A 10,471-nucleotide genomic window follows, 5' to 3' on the forward strand; every position below is an offset into this window, starting at 1 on the left:
CTGCTCCTTGAGCCAGTGACCACTCCTCCAGGGCTCAGTTTTCTTAGTGTGGGGAGGGCAAAAGAAAGGGTGGGATGAGATGGCCTGGAAAACTCAGTGATTCTTATCTGGAGAGAATGAATACAAATGACCAGCAGGTGTTCAGAAAGACTCGATTTCTTCTTGCTCCCCGGCTTGGGTTATCTCTGACCGCTCAAGCCGTCTGAAAAGCAGGCCTGTCTTTCAACAATTCTTCTTTCAAGTAAGTTGTCTCTCAAGGTGCGTCCAGATAACCTGCTGGAATCACTTGAGGTGCTTGTAAGCGCGTTTGTGCCTGGGCTCCCACCCAGACCTGCTGATTCCCAGTTCATCTGCGTGATGACAGGTGGCCCGGCTGATACGACGCATGTTGAGTCCACGGTGCTCTGAAGCAGGAGGGAGAGAAAGCCGCGCAGGGTAGAGTCAGGACACAGTGCACACGGGCCGGCTCCGGATTGTGTACACTGGGTACACTGGCCCTCGACCCCACTGCGAGAAGGAGAAGCCAAGGGGGAGCTGGATGAATGTGGGGACCAGATCTGGGAGCCAGACATCAGAGCCAGAAACGGCACCCCCATGAGGAGAAATGCCCCCCGCTGGGAAACCCTCTTTGGGAGGGGAAACCAGGGCTGGCAGGAGAGTCTGGGGTTCTGGGTCCAGAACCAGGAGGGAAGAGTCTCCAGGGCCTCGTCGGGACCTCTGCCACCGTCCGGGTGAGAGGCGGCTGCCAGCGCAGCAGGAGGCTGGCTGCAGCACGGGTCGCCCTTGGCCCCAGCCCTCTGGGGTAGCTGCCTAGCTCCGGGCTCCTCTGCTTACGGGCAAGGGCAGACCTTGCCTGGATGACTCTGCTCTCCAGAGCCTCTTCTCCACAGGGGTGGGAGAGTGGGGGGTTGTTAAGGTTAAGTCAGGTCACAGTAAGCAGTGGGGGACAGCAGGTGGGGCAGCAGAGTGGTGCTGGGGGCCCTCTCCTGGGTGTGTGCGTGACCTCAGCCCTGGGCTCATGTCCTGCGGCTGTCAGGGGGAGGGCAGGGGACTGACGGATGCTGGGCAGGCGAGCAGGCTCTGGGCAGCGGTTTGGGCTCCTTGTGGATACCCCTCCTGGGTCATGCAGACTCTCACACCTGTGGTATCCTCACCGTGAATGTCACCAAGCCCATAATGTGCTGAGCGCCGACCCCACAGAGGGCATGGAACAGGCTCAGAGGAGCCGTGTCAACCACCGACAGTCAAGGCCATCCATCCCTGGACACCAGGCAGCCAGGCCTACCTCAGCTCCCACCCTCCGTTCCTCACCCTGCAATCCAGCCAAACTGCTCTGCGTCCTGTTTCTGGAAGTTGCGGTCTGCCTTCTCTTGTCCGTACTTTTGTGTTTCTTCCACCCTCTACTTGTCATCTCCAAGGGTTGAATGCTACCCATTCTCCAGGCAAATGCTGCTTCCATAAGGAAACCTGCCCTATCTCCCACCTGCCTGAAAGCATCTCTCTGGCCTGTTTCTTCCTCATCTTGAATGTTCCTCTCCAGCTGAAGTGAGCACCTTCCTCCTTATGCTGGGAGGTGGACTTTTCTCTTTTCTGCTGGACTGCAGCCCCTTGATTACAGGACCTATGTCTGCTCCAGCTTCGTACAGCACTTCCCAGCACCGTACAACACAGCTGCAGCACACAGCCCAGTTCTCAGACTCACCATAAGTGCTGGCTTGTCGAATGAATGAAATGAAAGATTCTAGCTGCATTTCATTGGTTTGTTTTTGTTTTGAGCGATAAGGCATTTTTGCATTTAGGAATCAGTACATTGCATTCAGAAAGCACCCAATCTCTATTAGTTCATTTTCCCTCTCACTTGTCTTTAAAAGCTTAGGATCTTCAAAACTCCATCCTTCCTACTTATTAGTTGTCTCTGAGCCCTCAACAACAATGCACTGGTGATGTTGAGGGCTTAATGGATTGAGCATTTCCTGGGATCCCAGAACTGAAGAGGGCTACCATGTGCCTTATCTCATTTGGTGTCCACACCCCCATGAGGCAGGTTCTGGTGTGCCCATCTTAGGGATGAGGGAGTGGAGACTCAGTCAGGAGAAGAAACTTGCCCAAGGACAAACAGCAAGGTGTAAACTCAGTCCCACAGAGGTGCAGGTGAGTGGTTCTCAAAGTGTGGTCCCACAGACCAGCAGCCTCAGCATCATGTGGGCACTTACTAGAAATGCAAACTCTTGAACTCCACCCAGACCTATTGAATCAGAAACACTGGGGGTGGCGTTCAGCCACCTGAGTTTAACAAGCCCCCAGGGATTCTGATGCACACTCAAGTTTGAGAGTCACTCACTGGTTTGGTGACTGAGATGGGTCCTGGTCTCCTACTGGAGGGCATGGGTCACCACCTGGCACAGAGGGCTCAGAGAGCTGACGCTGTGTGTGGCAGACCTGGCCTCTGCTTAGTAGGCTGCCAGATATCTCCGGGGCAGAGGGTGGGTGGGCAGGGGGCTTGGCCAAGGTTTGCTGCTGAGCCAGATGTCACATGCCAACTTTGCTTTGTGTGATTTATGAGTTTCTTCCCCAATACCAGCCACAGATGGCTGACTTGGTTATAGAAGAGTTTCTACCCCAGAAGATTCGTGAATCAAGGAATCAGTGCTGTACCTCCCAAGCCCACAGGATGGGCATACATTTTGCCATGAGTTATATGACTAAGTCCTTTTTATGGGTCATCCAACTGATGACATTCATAGCTAGTACTATCACTTATCCACCAGTCACTGATAGTCACACATTTCAACTTCTTTAATCCTAACAACAACTCTATCAGGTAGGTGTTTTATTATCACCCCGTTTACAAACTAGGAAATTGAAGCCCAGAGAGGTTAACACACCTGCCCAAGATTACCCAGCTAAGCTGGAGGTAGAGTCAGAATTTGAATTCATGAAGTCTGACCCAGGGTCCAAGCTCCTTACTGCCCTTCATTGCCTTTCATATATTAGTTCATATCCTCATACTAACTCTGACACTTCTGTATTGTTATTTCCCCATCTTGCACTTAAGGAAACTGAGGCCCTGTGCAAAGCTCTCCGTCTTATTCCAGGGCCCAAGGTTTGTCCCCCTACACCCCAGTTCCTTCCATGGCTGATTCTTAGAAGCCTGAGAGGTAGGGTGGGCCAGGATTGGCTCTACTATCATCTTCTACAGATGTAGAAACAGGCTGGGAGGCCGAGACGCCCAAAGTCACAGAGCGGGATATTGGGAGCCCCAGGAGCCCCGAGAACGTAACCTTCCGTGACGCAGTAACAGAGGCAATTGCTGATGGCTCTTCCTGGTGCCAGGTGTTGGAAGGTGAGACATTCCCCCGCTCCCCAGTGATGCGGCCCCGCAGGCCAAGGTTCTTTGCTACATTGTCTGCTTTCTTCCTGCAGCCTGGCCAGGGCTGTTGTTTTCCACACACCTTCCTGGCAATAAGTTTCTTTGCTCTGCATTATTTCTCCTCAGACCCTAGTTTTGTGCTTGTTCAGGTGGAATCTCCTTTTGCACACTAGCCCCTGTGGCTTTGTCCAGCTCGGGTGGGGACTTGAGGGTTCTTTGTGGAGCCTGGGAGAGTCACCCAGTTTTCACCAGGCACCTAGGTGGTCTTCGTATGCTCATCAAGCACCTGGGTTTATTTTAAATTTATAACCAAATGTGTCCATCCCAGTTATTTCTTGCCTGCTTTATCATGTGACAACAGGGGTGGCGAGGAGAGTTCTGGCCTGGCAGTAAGAGAACAATTGCTCCAGCTCTAGCCCAGCCCTTTATGAGCCAGGTAATCTCCAGCAAGCCACTTAGGCTTCCTGAACCTCAGCGTCCTGAAAAACGGGGGTGATGTGGGCGAAGGTCAAATGAGAAAATGTCTGTGGTCAGAAACTGGAAAGCACGTGCAGCCTTCCGGAAACTATCAGGGAGGGTTTCTCTGACCCTGGGGCAGGCCAGAGCTGCCAGACCCTGAGGCTGTGGGTTTCCCAGCTGCTAAGGACATTCTCCAGCCATCAGGACAAGGCCTCTCAGCTCAGACATAGGGGCCCGAGGGAGAGGGAAGCCGACCAGGAAAGAAGAGTTGGGGAGTCTTGGTGTCCACTTTGTTCCTGAGCTAGAGACTGCTGATCTGGCTCTGAAACTTTGTTGGTGGCACTTGCTTTTACCTTTGAGAAGCAGAGAAAGTTGATTCAGCAGGGGACTTGATGTTCCAACAAGGCTTTGAAAAGCTTCAGCCTGGTGGGGAGGGCCAGGATGGGAGCCAGGAGGGAGGGTTACGAGGCAGAAGCGTGGTTCCATCTGGGGTCCTCCCTCATTTGCATCCCCGGCCTGACATGGATCAGGGCTCACTGGGCCCGCCCCCTGGAGCAGAGGAGATGGGGGCTGTGATGACTGTCCTAGGCCAGCGGCCTCTGTCTTTGGAGGCTACACAGGCACGACCTTGCCACTCTCAGCAGGCCTGAGGGGGGGATGACAAAGCCACACTTTGAGAAGGCCCCACAGATATTAATCAATGACACAGAGAAAGCCCCTGTGTCATTGTTGGGAGGCCCCTTCCCAGCCCAGGGTTCGCTCTGCCTGGTGGGGCAGAAAAAGCAGAGGCTGGGGAGCCACACTGAAAGCTGTGGCCCGGCTGTCTCTCTGACTAGCTGGACAACCTACAGCGTCACCTCACCTCACTGACTGAACCTCAGTCCCCTCCCTGGTAAAACAGGGAAAACACTACCTGCTTCTTAGCGATGTAGTAAGAGCTGAACGAGGTGGCATTTGTGAATGGACAGGAATAAACAAAGAAAAGGGGGCATGGTGCCTAGAGGGGTGCCCAAACTCTGTGAGGGGGGAAGTATCTGTCTCGTTTGCAGCTGGACGCCCAGAGCTTGACGCAGAGGATGTGCTCAATAACCGTGGATGAATGAACGAATGAATGTGTAGCTCGGTGGGAAGCAAACGGGTCTCCTTAGGAAGGCCTTGACTCCAACCTTAGCCTCAGCCCTGGTCCAGGGTCCCCAGGACTCCAAAAGGGGGCATGTATTCAAGATCAGTACATGTCAGGCTTGATGACTTTGCAGACAGAGGAGTCCTGGCAGGCCCGGATCTGAGAGATGGACAAATGGATGTAATTCGTGGGCAAGAATGCTGGGAGCTTCCCTGAGATTCTCCACCTCCATCCCTAGCCACTGGGGGAGGGGTCTTCCTAAAGGTTCCCTGAGCGTCCATATTTCCCCCTTTTACCTTGAATCAGGGTTGTATTCTACATTCCCACTAGAATGCAAACTGCAGGAAGATAAAGACATATCCACAGCACCTGGTAAACACCTAGCACATGGTAGGTGTTCAATAAATGTTTGTTGAATGACTGAATGAGTGCAATAAAGCTTCTGTTCTCTCAGTTCTGAGAGTCTTTAGCCTTAGAAAGCAGGGTTTGGGGTGCATGTCAATTTTTTCTCAGCTTTCTCTTCTAAACTGGCTATTGATTTGGGTTTTCAAGGAATCAGGTGAGGTTTGACCAGTGAAAATACTTTTTCACCAGGCACGGGAGACCCAGCATTTGCAAGTTAATGCCAAATCAGTGCCTGATTAAACAGACAATGAATGTGAGAACAAGGATAATACAGCAGAGATGATGCAGTAAATACAGACGGGGATGCACCTACCTTGTTAGAAAACTGCCTTATATACTACTGAATATATTAAAGGCTACGGCAGTGAAAACGGCAGCTTTGCGATTATCTAAGGTTTTAGTTTAAACTGGCAGCAGAGAGAAACTGACGAAGGTTTCTCTGTGGTCCAAGCCGTGGTCTTCTTGAAGTTTCTGCCCAGGGCCATGTCCCGGCTCAGGGTGTTGGAGTCTTTAGTATTTGCATACAAATTGCAAACATCTACAAAGTCTTCGCTCAAGCAATTATTTTTTTAATTAATTAATTAATTTATTTATTTGGCTGTGTTGGGTCTTCGTTTCTGTGCGAGGGCTTTCTCTAGTTGCAGCGAGTGGGGGCCACTCTTCATCGCCGTGCGCGGGCCTCTCACTGTCGCGGCCTCTCTTGTTGGGGAGCACAGGCTCCAGATGCGCAGGCTCAGTAGTTGTGGCTCACGGGCCCAGTTGCTCCGCGGCATGTGGGATCCTCCCAGACCAGGGCTCGAACCCGTGTCCCCTGCATTGGCAGGCAGATTCTCAACCACTGCGCCACCAGGGAAGCCCCCCGCTCAAGCAATTTTTAAGTAAAATATTATTGCTTCCCTAAAGGCTATAATTCCTTGGTTTTTCTCCTCAGTATTCTTCTCACTTAGCAGTCACTCACATTGACCCAGATTTTCCACCTGGGACTATATAGGAGAGCGGGAGGAGCCAAAAGGAGGGGGAGCAAAGAAGGGAGTGGGCAGCTGGGCCACTGAACCTGCTTTTCAGGACATGCAGAACCGGACCTAAGGGTTTTAAGTATTATTTCATTTAATTCTCAAGCCAGCTCTGTGGGGGTAGACATTATCATTATCTCCATCTGTAACGAGGAAATCAAGGTTAGCAGATGTTATGTGAGTCGCTCAAAGTCACACAGCTAGGAAATGGCAGGACCAGGACTCCAAGGATGTCTGGCTCCCAGAATTATATTCTTGAGCCACACTATCTCTGTAAATCACTCACGCTTTACAGAGCGTTAAATATACAAGGCAGTCTTGTCAAAATTATTAACAGTGATGTGCAGAATCTACTGATTTGTCCCTAAACTGTTTTCAAATCTGAATGTGCTGAGGAGATTTCTGGAGTTATCTTTAGGGTACGGCTGGCTACATAATTTGCAGGATTTGGTGCAAAATGAAAATATGGGTCACCTAATGCATAAACTATTAAGAATTTCAAAGCAATCACAGCAGCATGGGGCCCTTCTAAGCACAACACCCTGAACTGCACACATTGCACACCTGAGAAGCCGGCCCTGAGTCAGGGTTCCTGGTGGAAACATGTCTGTTTTGTCTTGGAACAAGGCATTAGGTCTGGCACATGACAGACATTAAAAAACTGTTGGCTAACTGAATGAACAATAAATACTCACCTACTACTACATACCAAGCAGTGCTCTAGGCACAGGGGATATAGCAGTGAGCAATACCTACAAGGTCCTGATATGGAGCATATATTCTAGAGGGAGAGAAAAAAAAGTAACCCACAAGATGTACCAGATTATTCTGAGATACTAAAAGGTGTTATGCAGAAAGTAAATGGTGCCTATGTGACTGAGTTACTAGGAAGGTAAGGGCTAACTTCAGATGGGGCAGGAATTGGCACTGATGCAAGACCTGAGTGCTAGGAGAGGATTGCCTGGGAAAGAGCATTCGGGCAGAGGCAGTAGTGAGTGCAAGGCCTCGCGGGAGACGCCCTTGGCCAGAATGAAAGAACCGCATAGCCGGGCGGGTGCCTCCGTACTGGGCTTTCCTGTGTGGTGAGCTGGAGTCTTGAGCTCTGCCCCCTGCCTACCTGTCCCTCCTCATTTTGTTCTGCTCCCCGTTGCCGTCACTGCGCCAGTCTTCTTTGAATTCCTCAAATGTACCAACCTCTTCCCCGCTTAGGGCCTTTGCACAGCAGATCCTCTGCCTGTAACATGCTTCTGCCCCACTCTGGCTGGCTGGCTCCTTCTCATTTTTCAAATCTCAGCTTAATGTCAAGGCTTATTGGGGCCTCTGCCTCTGCAAGCTCAAATAACTCAAAAGATTATTCTCTCTCAAAAAAACCCTAATGGTTTCCTTTATAATAGTCACCACATTAGTTTTTGTGTGTGTGTGTGTGTTTTGCTTTTTTTTTGCCGTGCCAAGCGCCACGCAGGATGTTAGTTCCCCGACCAGGGATCGAGCCTGTGCCCTGAAGGGGAAGTGTGGAATCTTAACCACTGGACCTCCAGGGAAATCGCCGTAACCACACTAGTTTTTACTTTTGACTGTAAGCATCATGAAGGTATCATGGATTGGGATCATGTCTATTTCATTCATTTATGAACCCTAGTTGAGGTAATAAAATGAAGTTGACCCCCAAGGCCCACACTCTTTTATAATGGAACCAGATTAATAGGCAAGTGCAGGTGAGAGTAACTCCTTGATACCATAACTCAAGTAATTAGCTAATTGATTAATTAATCAACAAACATCTTGAGAGCCTATTGATATTATTTAGAAGGAACTAGGGATTCCAATACGAAAGATTTGGTTCCTCCTTCAAAGAGCAGAGAATATCGAGGGAGGTGGATAATCACACCAACAATTCCACACAGTGGGATTAAGAACCATGACAGAGGATGCTACTAGAGCTCAGAAGATAGAGGATTGGAGCGATCAGGTGATCAGGGAAGGCTTCCTGGAGGTGGTGATACTGAGTCAAACCTTAACCTGAGATTAGGGGTTAGAGTGTGTGGGCCTTGTGGACATGACCATAAGAGGAAGGGCTTGTGCAAAGGCAAGCCAGAGGTCACGTGGTGTACTCAAGGGACTTTAAGAAGTGTGGTGGGAGCTAAGTTTGACAGGTGGCAAGGTGCTCATCATAAAAAGCCTTGGGCATCAGGCTAAAACCTTGGGTTTTATTTTAAGAGTCATAGACAGCTTTAAGAATCTTAAGCAGGAAAGTGACTTTAATTATAGAAAAATCTCTCTTCCACAGCAAGAAAGAGGATAGACTAGGAGAGAGTAGTGGTAGAAGCTGTTCTTTTATCAGCAGAACGGCCCCCTCCGTTTCCTGGGAAATGCGCCTTCTCTTGTGGCTTGAATAGAGGCTTCCATTTTGTTAGAGACTGTATTAGTTATCTATTGCTGTGTAACAAATTACCTCACAATTTAGTGACTGAAAACAACTCATATTTATTATCTCACAGTTTCTGTAGATCTGGGATCCAGGAACGGATTAGCTGACGGTTCTGGCTCAGAGACATCATGAGGTTGCAGTCAGGGCGTCAGCCAGGGCTGCAAGCATCTCAAAGCTCAACCAGGCCTAGAGAATTCACTTCCAAGCTCACTCACATGGCTGCTGGCAGGCCTCTGATGATCTGCTTCCAAGCCCACTCATGAGGGCTTCTCCACAGGGCTGTCTCACAACATGGCAGCTGGCTGCCCCCCAAGTGAACAGCCTAAGAGAGAGCGAGAGAGTGTGCCTAAGATGGCAGCCACAGCCTTTTCATAACTTAATATAAGTGAGAGTCCATCACTTCAGCTGTATCCTTTTTATTAGAAGAGCGTCATTAATAAGTCCAGCCCTCACTTAAGAGCAGGGGTTTACTCAAGGGCACGACTACCAGGAGGTGGGATCATGGGGGACCATCTCAGGGGCTGTCTACCACACAGACCCCGCCTCTTCCTTAGGCTAGGTGACCCAAACTGGGGCAACCTGAACATTTCCTTGGGATTTGTGCACTCAACCAGAAAGAAGAAATCTTTCTAAAGTGGTGAAGCTTGAAGACTGTGGACAGCCATGGTCCCCACCAAGTAGAAGCTGGTCTGTGGCAAGAATGAAGCTGACACTGAAAGGGAAGCAGAGACTGGAAATAGTAGGCTTTCCTGATTGTCCATGTTTCTGGTTGAATCTGACCCTGAGATTCACTTGTGCTCCGGCCATCCTCGTAGTTAGGTTATACAAGTCAATAAACGACACCTCCTCTAGTTTTGCCTAAGGTAATTCAGGTGGGTTTTTGTCATCTGTAACAAGAAAGAAGACAACTGACTAACAGATGCAGAGTCACACTTAGGCAGGCAAGTTAGGAAACTTGGAGTGAGTCAGCTGACAGCTGACTTAGGGCAGACCTAGGGCACTGGGAATGGTGATTAGGGCCCAAATAGGAGAACATATAAGAACTGAAAGCAGGGATCACATAGGACTACCTTATTCATCATTGTATCCCCAGACGTTAACACTGTGTCTGGCACATAGTAGTGGAAATGATGAATGAAGGCAGGGAGACAAAAGAAAAGCAAGACTTGCTGACTGATAGGATATACAAAATGAGAAAGAGGGAGAAATAAATCGTACTCGGGTCTCAGGCTTGAATGACTGGCTGGCTGGCAGTCCTATTCAAGACAGGAAATGCTGCTTTGGATGGGGTCAAGGGGAAGGGTGATGAGTTTGGTTTTGAATTACTGGCATGTGTTTTCAAGAGGAGCGGCTAGTCTTAGGGAAGAGAGATGTTAACCTGTCTACATGAGTTCATCTCTGTCATTGGCCTCCTTGGCTCTGACCATGTAACTGAGGGACGCAGCTACATGTACTCAAAGTCTATTTACTCGGCTAGAGAAAGACCTAATTTGGCAAATAGGCAGTGACCACAACTGCCTTGGGACCTGGTGGTCCTTGAATAGGAATGGTCTAAAATTAGCATGACAAAAATCAGCTGTCAAGTGTCAGCCTAATGAGTCCTTCTGACTCCCAGCATGATTCTCCAGCGTCCCCTGTATGACAGCTTACTCCCAGCCAGACTGGGGAAGATT

The sequence above is a fragment of the Eubalaena glacialis genome, chromosome 2 (genome assembly GCF_028564815.1).
Source record: "Eubalaena glacialis isolate mEubGla1 chromosome 2, mEubGla1.1.hap2.+ XY, whole genome shotgun sequence".
Taxonomy (NCBI): Eukaryota; Metazoa; Chordata; class Mammalia; order Artiodactyla; family Balaenidae; genus Eubalaena; species Eubalaena glacialis.